This window comes from Apodemus sylvaticus, chromosome 2 (genome assembly GCF_947179515.1).
Source record: "Apodemus sylvaticus chromosome 2, mApoSyl1.1, whole genome shotgun sequence".
Classification (NCBI taxonomy): Eukaryota; Metazoa; Chordata; class Mammalia; order Rodentia; family Muridae; genus Apodemus; species Apodemus sylvaticus.
In genome coordinates this window covers 134,810,244-134,829,513 of record NC_067473.1, presented here as the reverse complement: position 1 = coordinate 134,829,513, position 19,270 = coordinate 134,810,244, and the positions used below count along the sequence as shown (strand labels likewise).

At 37.0% G+C, this 19,270-nt stretch overlaps 1 pseudogene; it reads left to right on the top strand.

The window, feature by feature from the left end:
* Nucleotides 1-14,485: 14,485 nt before the first annotated feature.
* On the top strand, nucleotides 14,486-15,593 carry LOC127678072 (60S ribosomal protein L4-like; annotated as a pseudogene).
* The last annotated feature ends 3,677 nt before the right edge of the window (nucleotides 15,594-19,270 follow it).

The window sequence follows — 19,270 nt, the reverse complement described above, 5'->3', positions numbered from 1 at the left end:
AACAATAATGACCTAAGTCAAGGATAGAATCAAAAGGAGGATCCAGTGAAAGTAAATACTTACATATTTAAATAAATAAGGAATAAAAGAAATGCTTCTCACTTTACTACATCTAGAAATAAAACACAATTTATTCTGAACCTACAAAAACAATATAAGAGCTATTGTTCCACATTTTATTTATTTATACTTGTGCTTGTGTGTGTAATTTCTTGTGTTTCTGGGAACGTGTGTGTGTGTGTGTGTGTGTGTGTGTGTGTGTGTGTGTGTGTGTGTGTATGTGTGTGTATGATGGAGAAGCCAGAAGTCAGCATCAGGTGTTGGTCTGCAGGTATTGTCTACCTTTATTGCGAGAAAGAGTATCACTCCAGGCTGATTACGCAAGACAAGCTGGCCCGCAAGCTCCAAGGATTCCCTTATCTCTTTCTCTTTCTCTGGTGCTGGATTTAAAGGTGTGCACTATTATGCTTAGATTTTTAGTGGGTGCTGCAGATTAATTTCAAGTTCTCATACTTGTGCAGAAAGCATTTTATAGAATAATTCCCCAGCCCATATGCTATATTTCATAAAGAAAGAAACCCCTCCATTTTCTTAGTAGTTTCATGGATTGTGGTGAATGAAAATCTTGTTGTTGCTGAGTCTGGCTTTTCAGCATTTGATTGTACAGTGCTTGCGCCTCAAGTTCCAACTCAGCCTCTTATTTTTAGTTGAGAAATAGAATTTGTTTTTATGTAAACCATGAGAAAAATGTGACAATCACAAAGAGAATGATTTAAGAAAGCATGGTGAAAAATTGACTTTTTAGTTGAAGAAATATATGGTCTAAAATGTAATCTTTGACAGCAGAAACTATTAAAATGTACAGGGGGGCATGTAATCGGAGTCACTGTAAAGTGTAACTTTGTTCTATCTGCTTTACTAAAACAACACTTCTCCCAACCACATTCTTCTCAGTTTCTTTACTGAAGCTACCAGCTTTGACAATAACTGCGAATCAGAACAGAGAGTGCTCTTGGAATCATTTAACCCTGTGCCTCCATGTTGTAGAAATGGGGCAGTTTACATTGCAAGGGCTAAAAGGGATTTACCCAAAATCACACTGTAAGTCAGCAGGAAGATGAGGAAAAGGATGCTGATTTGGGGGAGGGGGATGGGTAGCATGCAGTAGCCATTCAATTCTCTGAGATAGGAAGGACTCTTCAGAGGCTTGGGAGCTTGCATGAAAGAGAGGTTCACTGATGTGCTCAGAACCAAGTGAGATGTTGCCAGGTTACCACTGCAGCTCATAGTTTTTCTGCACCTAAAGACCATTCTCATAATCTTCCCTATATTGAAATTAGATTGTTTTCTTTTTCATGGACACATGCGCAAAAGACTATGCCAAAAAAAGACAAAAGCTTCTGATGTGTTCTTTCTACCACACATTCTCAAATAGTTATAGAAACTGTGGAGCGGGAAAGGCATATGTACTTGAGAGTGTAGATGTGTGCACATGAGTGTGTGCTTGCCTGCTGAGCTTAGATGTTAGCATAAGATGTTTTTCCTCCACAGCTCTCTGTGTTGACTTTTAACAAGGTCTTCCAACGACGCTGAAACTAATCAGCTCATCTAGAGTAAGGTGCTTTAGAGATCCATCTGTCTCCACTACATCCACCAAGGTTGGGGTGAACAGCAAGCCGAAGACACTCACTGTACCAGGTTCTACAACGGTTCTGGAGACCAGAACTCTGGTCCCCATACTTTTTATATAGACATTTGAGGACTGAGAAACCTTTGCAGCCCCCTTCTGCTCACTTTTCGTTTTATTTCCAGTCAGACATCAATGCCTCATAGAAGGCATTTTCTGAGCACAGTATGTACCCATATAACTCCCACTTTCAGAACTCAATGGGCATCAACTCCATACTTGTCTGCATGGCAGTGGAAGTAATGTATGCCTGCCTGAATAGATTACATCTTACTAAAAGTAAAAACTGTGTCTATCTTTTTTTCTGAGAACTGCACCCTTAGCTAAGAGGCACTAAATAGTAAAAATAATTAGTGAATCATTGAATGAATAAGTAAATATACTTAATATGTTTAATTCCTAAAAATTATCAAGTGCTCTATTTTCAGGTGAAAAGAAAGAAATCTGATAAGATTCTCACTATTTTTATAGCCCAGGTTCAAACTGGTATATTTAAGGGACAAAAAAATTAGGCACAATGCATAGGAATTGGGAAAATCCAGAATATGTCACCCAAAATATATTTATTTTGAGGAGTTGCAGATGTGGCTAAGGAGTTAGATGGGCTTTCTGCACGCACATGGAACCTGGTTTCCTTCTCAAAGCATATTACTCACACAGCTCATAAGCTCCTGTCACTCCAGGTGATCCCATGCCTCTGTCCTCCATGGATATAAACACTCAGGTGCATATGTCTCCACAAAAAGACATGGACACACAGTAAAACAAATAAGCAACATATCTATTAAAAATAATTATTTTTTAAATAGATAGAAGTTGTAAAATAGTAAGCCCAGAAAGAGCTCTCTGGCCTCCCTGCGTTTGGCTCAAAGCTCTATACACTGTCCCTGTCCTGCAGATGGGCCCCCATCCTTTCTCTAGCACCAGGAAAATCATTATTTCCACAGACAGAAGGCAGGCATACAGTTGAGTCTTCACAGACAAACCTTTAAAAATATCCTTCTCTTCCACTAGCACCTCACACATATCTACCTTCCCACAATGTTTTCTACATGCAAGACCACTGTCTCTGGTTCTCTCACTTCTGCTCAATATATGTTTTTAATGGTGTGTATAGCTGATGTTTAACTGCAGTTTATATTTCCATGTATTTCTATGACATTCTCTGTGCATTTGAAAGTTAAACTATTAATACCAAATAAAGTGTACATGCCCTTTCTCCAAGTAATTCTCAGACTGTTAGTTTGATTTCCAAACACAGGCACAAATAGTAAAGTACAGGGAAAGCATGGTTCCATTCCCATCAAATATATAGACCCAGAGCAAGAGTGGGCTATACTCAGTTCATACAGAAAATAACAAAAAATTAGTACAAAGTTTGAAATAGCTCATTCTAAAAAAGTAAAAAGAACAATTATCATGTTAGCATGAGCTAGTTTCTCTGACTCAATAGAAAGAAAATTAATAGTCTCTCAAGCAGAAAATTGTGTAATTCTTGTCTGCAATTGTGAGAAGATTCTTCATATATGCAAGCAAGGACTAGAAATACAGAAACATTACTACACTGACGAGCACTGCATAATATGGGTTTGCAAACAAGATGGTTGAGCCAACCGCACCAACTTCTCACAGATTCAAAGGGTGGACACAAGCACATGCTAAAAGTCATTTCCACTTTTCTCATTTTGTGTGCTGTCTGCAAAAGGGGGAGATTATATCACACTGTGTTCTTAGAGAGCTTTGATGTATGACTTCCTTTTCCTTCTTCTCTCTGCTTTCCTTCCCTCCCCATAGGACAGGGGTGCTGTGTTATATGTGCAGATCCCAATCTTTGATCTTTGTGCGTGAGGCTTCTTGCCACTGCAGGATCATTTATGACAGGCTAAATTAGACTTTGATCAGAGACTTTGATTTACTTCTTAATGCTCTCCTTCATCAGTACGCTCTCAGATGTGTCTGCTCCCGTCCTGCTTAGTTCAGTGGTGATAGCCGTGATGTATTTTATTGCTGTGCTTCTTTCCTGGGGCCTCAAGTATTTTGCACATGTGTGAAATCCAATAAAACCTGCTGTTTGGGGGAAGATGTCTATGATTTGTGTCTATGTTATACCTGGTCTTTTTCCCCAACGTGATTGCCTTAGGGCAAAACAAGCATTTTGTTGGAGGAAACACAATTTTCTCCTTCAATTTGATTTTGCTTGAAGTCATTTGTTTGGTGGTAATATGTGTTTTCATGGATATTTTATTTATCCTAGGCACTGCTTTGCTATTTAAATTATTTATTTATATATAAATGTAAGATCAAAAGAGTTATTATAAATATGGTCACACATATTTTGTGATATTCTGCTATCTTTTTAAAGGTCATCTTTTTCACTTCTTTCTCTGCAATGCAATAGCAACTATTTTTGCTTTTGTAGATGGATACTGCTTTCTGAACTTGGAAAAAATGTGAAATCAATGAAACCTAACAAATACCTATGAAGGAAGAACCTATGCATACTAAAATCTTAAACCCAGAAAAAATAAAGAGGCCCATAGGAAACCTATAAAGATGATGATTTTGGGTGGTCTCACTGGTGCTTACATATATCCAAATATTAAAATTTTACATATGAAATACATATAGATATTAGTATTCACATTTGTGCCCCTGTTACAAGATTAAGAAAAACTCACATAGTGACAATACCTCCCCCCAAAAAGCTTTGCAATATGATCATGTTTGTAATGCTTTATAATATAATTCTTCAAACAGAGCATACTCTAAATCTTTTGATTTTGGAATTCCATTATTCTAGGGACATAAGATCTACCTGTAGCATCATTAACAGTATGTTTGTGTATTTCAGCTTCTCCTCAAAGCCCTTGCTGAATTCTCAGGCTTTGCAAATCACGTGTATCTGTGTGTATCTGATTTGAGTAAAACCAACATTAATAAAACTCCAGATGAAACAAACGGATTTTTGGCACCTCAAGACCAGAATTACATATGCAAATTGTAGATAGGAGGAGTCAAGAGAGCAAGGAAGGAAGCAGAGTGCTAGGCTAAGGAAGAAATGCAGGGCTTCTGTGCATGCCCCTAGAGGGTGTAAATAACAATAAAGCAAGATAACAGCTCATACATATTTAAAAGGTGTAAACATCAAATATGGATAGAAGTGATTACAGCCCTTCACTCTTCTGACACATTCACATCACTGGAAAGGAAATGGATACTGTTTACTGTCAGCACCATGAAATATGGCTCATTATTTATGCACAACATTCAAGTACTGGTGGACCCTTCTATCGCCTTTACACACCCCTTCTCAGAAGATGCCAACAAACTTCACTTAATTATTCAACGGAGGGGAAGTTCTTTCCAAGGAGATCTATTTTATTTTGCTTCCAAGCAGAACTTCTTGAAGGGAGAATTTGGCTTTGTATTACATGCATGGACAGGAACTTATACTTTTATTTTGTAGCAGTCCTAATGGGAACGAGCCAATGCCAGGAAAAAGACCAGGAGTCACTTGGCTGGCTGGGGTTATCAGGGGCTGATGGATTAGAAAGCATTAAAACTTATCACAACCCATGTTGAAATGGAATTGGAAACCCTTGGTAAGGTTGCCAAGGCATTACAGGATCCAGAGAAGCAGTCCAGGAACCTCTCAGCACAGGTGTGCAAAGGCCCATCCATAATGATAATCTTTCCAGTCTCCATTTCTCCACTCTCCCTCCTCCCCTTCCTACTCTCCACATTCATAGAGTGTAGTGTACCCCAGGTTCTGTTCTAACTAATAATTACGGAAATTAGATGGAAGCAAGATCAAACAAGCTACATTTCTGCCCTACTTGGAGCTTGTACTGAAAAAAAAACCTGTTACAGTAGAGAGGTTTTTCTATTCTATCATCCTTAAAGGGGATGGGCCATGCTTGTGTAAGGTTGTCCGTAGTTTTTGCCAGTGGACTTGGGCAATCAGTGCAAAATAACCAATATTGTTATAAAATCTTCACAAACAAGCTAGGGAAGGTAGCTGTAATCTTCTTCCACGTGATAGCATTTGACTAAAGTTAAATGAAAATATTAGTCTTTCTTCTGGACTCTCAGGGAGTGGAGCTGAGGCTTTGATATAAAAGAACACAACAAAAATCCATAAATCAGTAGGAAGAACCGTGGAGAGAGATAAGCACCATCAGTCTGTCTGGGTGTGTGCCCCAAGGTGACCCTCTGTCCATGTATTACCATGGATGCCTTCAACAAAATCATCTTTTCTGTTGTCCACCTACTAACGCTGCCTGTTAAGATGCATTGGCAATACTCTTTAGATAAATTAGACTGGTACAACAATAAATGACATGAAAGAAATATGCATGCATTTCACAGGCACAGAATTAAGCTAAAAAAATTAACACTTAAAAATTGCAGTTAGTAAATTCAGACAGATTTTGGTGTTGAAAATGTAAGGGCAAAATTAGTATTCATTTCTACCAGAGCAGCATTGATGATTATTTTATTCTCTTAAAAAGTGTTCCTAAAAGGCTCTGAAGCAAGGGAGAAATCACTACGCAAATTTCCTGACTGTGCTGTGTGTGTGTGTTTATTGTAATACCACAATCCCACAAAGCTCTCCTAGAAGTTACAAGGCTAATCTCTCAAGCATCACAATTAATGCTAACAAAAGAAAGCACATTTTATAGAATTAAGTGATTTGATCAAGCATCGAAAACATAAGAAAGAAATACATTTTAAATACAGGGAAGAATGGGTAGCAATGAGTTAGCATTAGTGTACTTCACAGATTTGTATCCATTTTCATGATGGCAACAGATATAATTATTAATTATATATCATTCTCACACAATGACCATTAGGCTTCCTGTGATACAGTGAGGGGTGAGGTATTTCTCTTTTGTTGTTATTTATCTGATCATTTACAGGGATGTTTTATAATTTTATTTGGGGGATTGTACTGTTTTACTGGGATCTTTTGTTGTGGCTGTTCTGAACTCAAGTCATTGTGCACTCTGGGCATCTACCTTACCACTGAATTGTATGTCCTCTCCCCGGGGTTATATGTGATCCTTTAATTTCTGAGAAGACTTACCTAGGTATCTTACAAAATAGAAATTTATTACAAGTAAAGTCATAAAAGGGCTTTAATAGAATAAACACACACTTAATAAACTCTGTTATCAAAAGACCTAAGCAATCAGATTTCCAGAGGACTTTTCCTCCAGGGTATTAAAAGATATCACACATGCTTTATGATCTTCTAATAGACATGAAGATTAACTGGACTTAACATTCCTGTGCAGAGAGGTTTCAAAAGGAAGACACAGATACAGAAGGAACAATGACTGCACTGAGACACAAAGAGGCCAAGTGATTTCCAAAGTATACACACAGTGTCCTCAAATGTTTATTCCTGGAATAGCTCCAGCTTCATTTAGAAGGCCTCTAGAGGTTACTAAAAGTTAAAGAATGCTAACAGCATCTCAGAGTCAAGGCATCATGTCTGTTTGTATGTTTTATCATCAAGATACTATTTATAATTTATATACTAAAAAGTTCTGCACATATCAAATGATACCATAATTTTTCCAATATCATATTCTGTCACTGACAAAATGGATTCTTAGAGTATGAGAAACTTTTTATATTATAAAATATATTTTCAAATAGCTCTGTTGAAAACCAAGAATTATTCTTATTTTTTGACATTTTTTTCTGAATGGAACACAATACTACCAACCAAGAATAACACTGAGAAGCATTATTGAAACAGTCAGATTTATGATGTATATATTGCTATATATAATATGTACTATATATACATTTTAATCACAATCCATATACTACAACTACATGTAATTACAAATGTTTTTCCAGTAATAAAATTTGAAAATATAGATTTAAACAGTTTCTATGGAAGAACATCACTGTGTGTCTAGCTCTTCAGTGCAGACTTGCTGACTTTCAAATTCATAGACACTCGGTATCATACATACTAGTATTGCAAAAATTCAATAAAAAAACAACTGAAGGATTAGGTTATATTTCACATTTATCCAAATTCCAGAGACAGTTCAAACTCTCTCCAGATCACAAAAGGGAAAGTTCTCTTTGACCCCTGAAAATAAAAGATTTGCCTATATAATCATCAAGCCTCCTAAGAAATTAACCTCAGAACTCAGGACACAAATTCATTTTCCCATTAAAAATGATATTTAGATAAATATGGTCAAGATAAAATGTTCAAATATGCCAAGAGGTCAGTGAACAAGAAAAATAACTTCAAAGGAAAAGTTTTACTCTTAAAAGAATGAAAGACAGCATTTTAATGTAACATACACACACATACATGCATGCAAAGTCTCACACACACAGGCATAAACACACATACACATACATACACACAGATAAATATGCATATATGCACATACATATACACAGATACAAACACACACACACACACACACATATATATATATGCTCTCTCTGTTACACACACGCACGCACACACACACACACACACACAAACACACACTATTATAAACCTAATTTATACATGCCCTTGAGAATAGTGAATATTCAATTTTGGTAACATTTTCTTAGCCCTTGTTACTTCCTCTGGCTACACCTGTGCATTTTTGCAATTTGATGATTAAACACAGGATAAATGTGTACAGAGACTGATTAAAGTAAATATTCTTACCAGTAATTTTTGATCAACTGTGGTCTGCCTGGATTATCAAGGTAGAATCATTGTCTGCAATTTATAACACCTAGAGATAGACCAAAATAGCAGTTTTAGAGATAATTTCCAGGTATGGAAAAACTTTTAAATCAACTTTTGTCATTGCTCTATCCACCACATACTAATTTGATTCCTGCACCCACTATGCATGGAAAACAATCCAATGTGTAAATATCTACTAGCATTGCTCTGTTGCTTAGGATTCTGAGACTATATCTCAGAACATCACAGGTCAAAAGCAGACAGGAAACAGTCATGTAATCACACTTCACACAGGAAGCATTATGGATGTGCCTGCTCCCACAGATTAAGGTGTTCTGGAACAAATCACAATTTGTCAGAGTTCATCCCTGGCTGTCCTCTCTAAACTATTGTACATGAGAGCCACTTGCATTGGTCTGATGCTGTGACCAATGCCTCAAAATCACACAATGCCACTAAGATGAGGAGAGTTATATTAAAAATCACTCCAAAAATAGACCTCCATCAAATTTGAGACAACATGGCCTTCAATTCAAGAGGCCATTTCCTACCCACAGGGGTTCTTGTGAAGCTCCCATCTTTTAACAAATCAACAGGAAATGAAGGATGTATTTCAATCAATATACAAAGCCTTTTCTTGTTAATTCCCAGACCATTTGAGGCTTGGCACTCAGCCTACAGGGGAGCATCCATAAGTCTGGTTTCTAATTCAGACCCATGAACACACCTCTGCTGACCTTAGTTTTTCTTTCTGGCACCAAACAGTAAATGTAAGCTAAGTAGATTTTTATATATCTGTTATGAAAAATCTAATAAGCATCATTCATCTTGGCTAAATATCACCTAGTAATTTTAAAGCAATCTAGCAGAAGTTGCTAATTAAGGACATTTATGAAAATGTAACTTCTTTGGCACTAAAGGAAAGTAAAGATGGTTTTAAAAATATATCGGCAAGTAACCTTCTTCTCTTGCAGCATTTGCAGGCAATCTCATTGGCCCTAATCCAAAAGCTGTTGCCAAGAAGCTCTAAACAGATTGTGATGCCTCCGGAGAGAACCTCACACCAGTACATGGGGAAGAAAAATTCCATGCTAGCAAGTAAAAGAAAGTCTCTACTGCTAAGCAATTGACCAAGGGACACACTGCACAGACTGTGCTCTTCATATCTTTGTTTAGTAGGTGTTTAGTAGGTGTTCCTTTCAATCCCATTAGGCCTGTTTCTGAAGCCATTATTTTTTTTGTTTGATTATAACAAATAGAACTGCTTATGGGAAACTAACAATGCACAAAACAGCAACTTAATGTGACTCCCAACCAGTCTGTGAGTGGTACACACACGACTAGAGCACACTGGGGTTTATTGGTTTCTGGAAGCAAACCAATAATGTTTACTTAACTAAGGAAATGCAGATTGAAGTCATTCTGTGCTGTTCAACATTCTAAGGGCTACAAATAAATCTTTCAGGAGGGAAAATTCATACAGTGTTGGCACAGATTGATTTTGAGTGGGGTTTTCTGATTGACCCTATTCACCTATTTGCTATTCAAGGCTGAAGTTAAATAATGTAAGATTCAATATGTTTTTATAATTCAAATGATAAGGATGCTGTATAGTCAGTGTATTATACAGTCGGGGTCCAACTTTTGCTGTTTACATACTCTGTTATTTAAACAGAGAACCCCACAAAAACCATTCGTGTCAAACAATCAGCATTACATGAGTCCCAACAGGTCTTACTTTCTCACCATTGTCAAGAACACAGGTGACAATAGAGATCCATCCGATTTTGTGCTGACATTCTTACTTTGGTTTTTGAAGAGTTATTTGGCATCAAGTAGGGAGTCTGTTGCTATTGTAGCTGCTGATCAGACTTATTTGTATGCTCACAGAGGCTGCCTGAGCCTGCTGAGCTCTCATCTGCTTCATTCAACTTTGGTGAGAAAGCATCCTCATTAATCATGAGTAATCTCTCTCTCTCTCTCTCTCTCTCTCTCTCTCTCTCTCTCTGTCTCCCCCTCCTGTGTGTGTGTGTGTGTGTGTGTTTTGTTTTCCATATATATGAATGGTAGACTCTGAGTTATTTGTTTTCCTTTCATTCTTTCATATATGACCTCCAAAAGCAGCATGTAGGCAATTCTTCATGCTATAAGACAATTATGAAATCATCTTCATACATATTTATTTTTATCTTCCTTAAACAAAATTATTTCCCCTCCATTTTTTCTTTCTGGTAAATCTTAGAGACAGTGAAATTCATTCTCTCTCTCTCTCTCTTTCTATCTCTATCTCTATCTCTTCCTCCCCCTGCGTGTGTGTGTGTGTGTGTGTGTGTGTGTGTGTGTGTGTGTAGGGTGTATAAGGTCCAACAGTTTCCCAATGCAGGTAGATGATACCATTATAATCTAATAAAATACCTTTCCAACTTTACTGTTATTCCATTCAACTGAATATGTGATCTTTAAACTAATTTAGTCTAGAAATTCTTATATTCTATTCCACTACTGTTTTTCTCAGTACTAATGTCTTATTATTTTATCGCTAATGAAAAAAAGTAGTTTTATTTAAAACATCCCTAAGATTCTTCTGCTTAAGAGATATAAATAATTGTAAACACAAAAACTAAGAAGAAGAATTGAAAGGGATACTGAAGATTGACTGTGTATAAGAAAATTTGAGTATTTGGTTGCTTCTTTACATAATAAGAAACTATAATGCAGGTACAGCAATACAGAAAAGGAGAAATTATACTGGAGAGGGAAACAGAACTGTCTAGAGAACAAAGGGAGTTAGAAGTAAATGTGATGTGTCCCTTTAGAAATAACATATCTACCCAAAGAAAATGTAATACAGAAGCTCTGAATTAATTCATCTCTGGCCCAGACAACCTCTTGCAAGGAACACCTTACAGACGTGAGGCTGTCTCGCATCTGAACATAGTATTTTTCACACAATGCAGTAAGCAACCTCATGAGGTTTCTATGTGCTCCGCAAGATAACAACGTGATCTTTCACGGTGCTGGAGGAAAAGTTGGCTGAGATCTGTCACTTTTAAACATGCTGTCTTCCTAAGTTATTTTCAAGGTGAGTTTATCCTCGGTGACTAGGTTACAGTAAAAACCATGTAAATTGCAATCCCATCCTTGACAAAGTAAAAGAAGGAACCATAGATATTCCTGCTAGGATCTACCCTAAGCTTTTAACAAACTAGCATGTCCTAATGATTGCTGCAATCTTAGTGTCCCTGCATGGCTAAATATGGACTGTATGAGGTCACAACTTAATGCATGCCAGCTATACATGTACTTAATGGTGAGTGGCACTTCATAGTTCCTTAATGTGTGACAAGGCCGGTGTGATTGTCATACTGACACAGAGCAGGAAAGAGCCCATTTTGATAAGATCTATCAAGAGAGGCAGAGAACAAAAGAAATAAACAGAATGGCCGAAATACAGCCAGTGTGTATATTCTGACTGTGTGAACTTATACTAGTGATATGGACTTTTAGAATTCTAATTATCTCATTGGCAAACAAGAAACCACAGAGTAATCCTTGAAGCAGAGGATTAAAGAGTTCGACTTACATTTTAAAAGGCTTAGCACAGCAGGGATATAGAAAGTGTTCAATGGACTCTCTATACCATGCAAAGACAGACCATCCTTTCTGCATCTCTAGTTTCCTACATGGTAAGATCCTCTACTCAAACTGAACCAACAAGAAGAAACCCCATGACATTCAGATGACAGCCACGTATGAACCTTGAGAACTCCCAGGTAAGTCACTTATCTGAGTAGCTGCATGCATTTATTCCTTAAGTAGATAAAAGGGCTTCTTTATAATAATGTTGACATGTTTGCGAGTTCCTCACTACTAGGGAGAAAGGGACTGAAGAGATGTATCAGCAGTTAAGAGCACTGGCTACTCATCCAGATATTTTGAGTTCAATTCCTTCCAACCACATGGTGGCTTGCAATCATCTGAAATGGAATCTAATGTCCTATCTTTTGTGTGTCTGAAGACAGTGACAGTGTGATCATATACATAAAATGAATAAAAAAAAAAACCTTAAAGAAAAAATGTTCAAGAGAAAGGAGTTTTCTTGGTACCTTCAGTACATTTTCGTGCTCTGGTAGCACGAAAGCTAAGTTCAGAGGCTATTAAACTGCCATTTATCCATTTCTGAACACATGTACAGCAAATAAAAATGTGTGTGCGTATAATGAAGAGTGTGTCTTTTTTCTTTTTTGATGGAAATCTGCTTAATATCAATTGGCCTATAAAACTGTAGATATTCTGGTGGTTTAAAAATAATTATTAGTGAACAAGCTGACACATCTCAGCTTTAGTCAATACTGGGTCAATAAACTTAAGACGTTAGGATTGAAAACATCTCTTTTTCTATCATCAGTAGACATTCACCTGGCAGGAATGAGCTCTTCTATCCTCAAACTCTGTGTCAGATGTTCAATACATGGTTGTTGAGTGACTACATATTTATGAAAGTGAAATGTTATGTCCTATACATAAATAGGTCCTGGAACATGAGTCAATAAATGAGCACACAGCAGAATTTGGTTGATAAGACTAGCAAAAAGAGTTCATAACAAAATACAAATCAAAAGGAAAAGGGGGTAAAAGGGCAATCAACAATGAATGCTAGTTATGAAATATTTATAGGACCATCTTTATGTAAACAATGATAGTTGTTTTTCCTAAAATGGTCCTAAAACAGAACTCAAAAATATTGTTTCTATTTCTCATTACTTTTTGAGAATTTGTTCACTAAAACTTAACTTTCAAAGTGTCAACCTAAAATAGAGTGCATGCTTATTTTAGTTAGGTTTGTACTTGCGTGAAAAAACATCATGACCTAAAACAACTTGTAAAGAAAATGATTTATTTCACCGAATGGCTTACACACAGTCCTTTTGGTTTGCCAGCTTTGTGTTGACCACTATGAAAGAACAAAATATCCCATCCTAGAGTATGTCCAAGAAATTTCAGATCTCAGCAAACTCAGGATTATCTCTGGAAAGACTTATCTTTTTAAAAATAAAAATAAAACTGTAAAGGAAAATTATTGTCTTATTCACCATACTATTGCTATGAAAAGACATGATGACCAAGGTAACCCTTATTTAAAAAAAAAAACAAAACAACAACAACAAAAAAAAACAGGATTTCATTTAGAGATTGCTACCAGTTTCAGGGGTTTAAACCATTATCATTATGGCTGGGAGCATGATGACATGAAGCCATGCACTGAAGGGATAGATGAGAGAGCTACATCCTTATCCATAAGCAGAGGGAGAGAGAGAGAGAGAGAGAGAGAGAGAGAGAGAGAGAGAGAGAGAGAGAGAGAGAGAGAGAGACTCTGAGCCTGGCATGGGCTTTAAACCTTTTCACCACAGAAAAGAATGAACCAAATGAAGATTGGGGTTATAAGACCTTGTGTCAGCAGAAAGGGCAATTGGGTGGCATTATCTGAGGATTACACAGTTCTTGCTGAATGTGCTCCTCCTCCCTCAGACTTCCATAGGCTCCTGCCTTCCTCCAAGTAGCTCAAGTCCCCACCTCTTCTCTCACTATCATCACACTTATATTCATACACTTGTTTTTTATATCCCTGTTGTCTTCCTATTTATAATTTCATAATTTATAGCTTACCAGACTAAACAGTGAGCTTACCAGACTATACATGGGATCTGATGTCAGAGGTGCTCTGTCTTCTCATAACTACTAAAGATAGTATGCATATCACAGGAGATTGTGTTTGAAATGGTTTTGAAAGTAGCATGAAAAATGTCAATGTTTCAAGTTAAAAATAAATCAAAGCGATAACCTTTTAGGTCTCAAACTGGCCCTAGGTCTGATATGACATTATTTTCCAAGTCATTTGGAGACCATTTTTCCCAGTAGTAAAATGACCATTAAAAGATATATGCCCTAGCTGTTCCAAAACTAATTTATACAGAAACATTTATGTTTTATTTATATACAATTCTGACATGTATGATACTAACCTCTAATAGTAGTATTGTGAGACTTTTTTTAACTAATCCTGATCAAACCAGATGTTTTTGAGAAGAGTTAAATGTCAGGAGGCCTTCTCTTCCTATCATGGCTGTGCCCTTCCCCTCATATTTGTGTACTCTAAGAAGAGGGGGTCATCTGACAAAAATTCTACTTTGCCAGCTGTGATCAAAGCTCCCATTCGACAAAATATTGTGAACTTTTCCATCTGTTCTTGCCTGGCTACCTCAGCCTTACCAGCTTTGGTAATGTCTAAGGCCACTGTATTGAGGAATCTCCTGAACTCTCTTTGGTGGTCAAAGATAAAGTCAAAAGTTACAAGAGGACCAAGGAAGCTATTCAGATGATTAAGAAACATAAAGCTTGGAATGACATAAAAAAATGTCTATGTCTCTCAGAGAATGAGAGCTGGCAATGACAAATGAGAAACCAACAAATGAAACCGTTCAAGGGACCCTGCGTCATCTATATTGCAGATAATGGTACCATCGAGGCCTTCAGAAAATCTCAGGTATTACTCTGCTTAATGTACTCAAGCTGAACATTTTGAAACTTGTTCCTGGTGGGCATGAGGGACATCTCTGCATTTGGAGTGAAAGTGCTTTCCAGAAGTTGGATGATTTGAAAGGCACTTGACTTAAGGCTGCTTCTCTCAAGATTAACTTTAACCTTCCATTGCACAAGATGCTGAACACAGACCTTAACAGAATCTTGAAAAGCCCAGAGATCCAAAGAGCCCTCTGAGCACCACACAAGAAGATTCAGCAGAGACCTGAAGAAGAATCCACTGAAAAACCTGAGAATCATGTTGAATCTGAACCCTTACCCAGAGACCATGAGAAGGAATACCATTCTTCGCCAATTCCAGGTGAAAACACTGGAAGCAGCAGCTGCTGCGCTGACAGCCAAATTGGAGCATACTGCAGCAGAGAAGGGCCTTGTAGACAAGTAGCCAGCAGCAGGCAAGAAAGAAAGGAAACCTATGGATGTCAGGAAGCTGAATAAGCCTTCTGGAAAAAAAAAAAAAAGGTGGTTGCCAAGAAACCAGCCAAGAAGAAGCCTGCCACAGAAGAAGCAAAAACTCTGCTGCATAAACTCTCAAAATGTGTTTCATTCCAGAAAGCAAATAGACACAACCTATGTGAATAAAAACATAATCAAAGATGCAGTGAGAAAAGAAAAAGGTAAGTATCAGCCTCCAATTTTGATAATTACAAGATCCACTAATGCAGGGCCAACTCTCAGCCAGGTAGGTTATTCTTTTTACAAAGTTCTTACTTACAAATGAAAACAAAACAAAACAAAATCAACCAAAAACCAAAGTCTAAAGAAGACACCTATTATCCATGGCTATGTAGACATTTCTCCAGAAATACTGTGAAAGGTAATATAGAACTGACAAGCATTTTCAAACATGATTAAGTTACAGAAACCAAATTAATTACAGCCCATTAAAGGTGTACATATGAAATGCATATGAAAGCTGCCTGAGGTCTCTCAGTTACAGTTAGGTATGCAAAAAAATTATCATGACTGTTGTAGAGACACCCTGTCCAGGAAGGGACACTGTCCCTTGTTTACTCATTCAAGTATATGTTAGTAAGTACTATGTGTCTGGAGTAACAGTCAAGATATACACCTAAATGTGAGGCCCTGTGTCCCCAAAATAGTAACCTTTCTAAAGAAAAGAGGGCTTGATCTCAAGATAAAGGTCCCTATTTTCCTGCTTGAACCCCTGTGTAGTGGCTATTCCTGGTTGTCAACTTGACTATATCTGGAATAAACTACAATCTAGAATTGGAAGGCTCACCTATGATCCTATTCTGGAGGCTCAGAGATATAAGTTTCTGGATCTTGGCATGGAGATCTTGAAGCATAGTGGCTATGAATTCCAGAAGATTAAGACAAGTGGCTCTGAATTTCAGAAGATTAAGACAAGGAGTTCAAGATCATCTGGGATTAAAGGCATGGAGGCACATGCCTTTAATCTGGGCCACACCCTCTGCTGGAGACCTACAGCCTTTAATCTGGGCTACACTCTCTGCTGGAGATCTATATAAGGACATTGGAAGAAGGAAGATTTACTCACTCTTGCTTGCCTGCTTGCCTGGTGGGACTGAGCAACTGCTAGATCCTTGGACTTCCATGCACAGCTGCTGCTGCCCATTTTGGGGGAGTTGGACTATAGACTGTAAGTCATAGACAAATTCCCTAACTACATAGAGACTGCCCATACATTCTGTGACTCTAGAGAACCCAAACTAATACACCCTGCACCTGCCCCTGTAGTCTGAATAGATGCATAACAACCTTCAGACCTCTGGCCAGTCCCCACAAATCTTATCCTAGTGATTTGTGGACATGAGAATATATGACTTTACATTAGTTCCCCAAAGGAAATCAAGAGCTACATTCTTTATTCTCTTTTGAGTTATAACTCAGTTTCAGAACGCTCTGTCCACCAAACTGCATCAACACTTGCCGTGGTTTCTGTTTTGGTTGTTTCTTAAGGTGTTTCACACTAATGAACCACAGAACATAGTGAGAAATTCTTTTTTGTTTTCACTATTCTATGAATGAGAAATTCACTTTCTACAGAGAAATTCATTCAGAAGAGATTTGGAGATGGCAACTTGATGAAGTATGTAAGTGTGGGTGTTTGTCTTATTATGAAAGTGATGAATATTCATTACACATATTTGGTGAAATAAACATTTATATATGTGCAATATGTATACATATATGCATAATTACATGTACGTGTTTACACAATAAGATGAAAATTGTCAAAGGTGTTAACTAGTCATATTACTATATTTTTCTCAGAAATTTCTTTCTTTTTTTTGTTAATTTTGGTAAATTACAACATGGTGTGTTTTCTGATTTATAGGTGTTAAAAAGGATTACAAGTTGTAAAAACATAAATCAAAAAGGTCACTCATATCCTTACTATAGGCAGATCACAAAGTAGTCATTACATGTGTATTTATGGCAAACAAAATTCCCAGTCTTGTTTGTGAAAGTGTCAGACTATTACAGCTTTACAGCATAGAAGGTAAGGTTGATCTTAAAAGTCATAAATCCCCTTTGGCTTTAAGTGTGTTCAGTTGCTTTTCCAGAATCCTTAACTAAAACACCTCCAAAAGAAAAGAATGCTGTCTCTATTAGTTTTATATTGACTTTTGTTTGTTGCTGAACTTTTATCAGGCACGAGACTAGTGATGAGAGTGAGGGCCTCTTTCTCTTGTGTAGTACCCTGATATGTCTCCGTTCCTATACTTCTTTCTATCCTTTCTCACTACCTGAAAACTCTGCCTTTATTTTTAATATTCATGTGCCTGCATGCATATGTACACACAAAACTAAATTTAGATAAACTGTTGATCTATGTTCAAACACCAATGTAAAAAGATGCTTACTAACATTTTTTAAGTTTAGATAAAGCACTGGTATATGTTAAACCACCAGTATAAAGAAATGCTTACTAACTATAATTTAAAATAGAGAAACTTTGGCAGAAACTTAAATATTTGATAATAGTATTACTGTTAAGTATTTCAAAGTTATTCTCAAAGAAAATTGAGGACTAAGAGAATCATCATAATCATATTAAGGATGAAACAAAATACCCAGATTTGATACAAAATTCAAGCTAAACTTTTGCAATGAAAGAATTCTAAGCACCTGAATTTATACAGAAAATAACACAGGGATAAAATGATCAACTGACAAGTAGTATTCCTTATGGAAGGAAATAGAAAAGGAGGAATAGATTAAATTTAATAAATACATCTTTACGAATCATGCAGCATTTTTTTACATAAAAGTAAATGTTAAGAACTGAAAACACCCTTTCCCCCTCCATAGATTCTTTACATAGGAGGTCATGGCAAAAATTAAGAAACTAAGAAGAAAGTGGAGGCCTTCAAATTTGAGAGTTGGGACTGGGCTTGGGAGTCCAGAGATTCTGCTCAGAATCATACAAGAACAGGAAACAATAAAAAAGATATATGGAGTGTGAGAAGAGAGTGAGTATTGATGGGATGGCAGAGGGCAGGGACTAGATCATAAAGAGAAATGCAGCTGATTAGGTGGGCTGTAATGACAGCCTTGGGTGTCAGGCTTAAGTAATTAACCTTCATCTCCTAAAAGAAGATCATTGTATGCTTTAGTAGAAAATGACAAGATCAGATTTATATGTTATAGAGATAACTCTACTTTGACAACTTTATAGGCTCAGAATCAATTAAAGTTTCAATGACATTGGATGTCCTGATTTACTATGAATGAGATAAAAAAAAAAAAGACCTGGGTGATAGCTTAATTGGTTAAATTCTAGACTTACAAGTATGAGGACCTGAGTTCACTATCTCAGAGCTTATGTTTGAAAGCTTGCAAGGGTGACTTACAATTGTAACCTCAGAGCTGAGGAGGTAAAAACTGGGAGAAAAATCCCTGGGCTCATAGCCAACCAACCTGGCTTCCTTATATCCCAGGACAATCAGCGTCTATGTTTGAAACAAAATGAAGATGGTACTTGAGGTATAAATTAGAGGTTTATGCATATCTCCCAATACATATTTACACATGTATACACAAAAACACATGGTCCTGTAGAAACATATGCACAATCTCTACATGTGTGTGTGCATGTGCACATGCACGTGCGCACATGCACACACACACACACACACACACACACACACACACACAGAATGAATGACAGACGGGAAGATAGAGGTACACAACTGACCAAGGGATGGCTTGAGTTTAATAGTTACCTCATGGGAAAAAAAGAGTTCCTTGATACCAGCCAAGAATCTTTA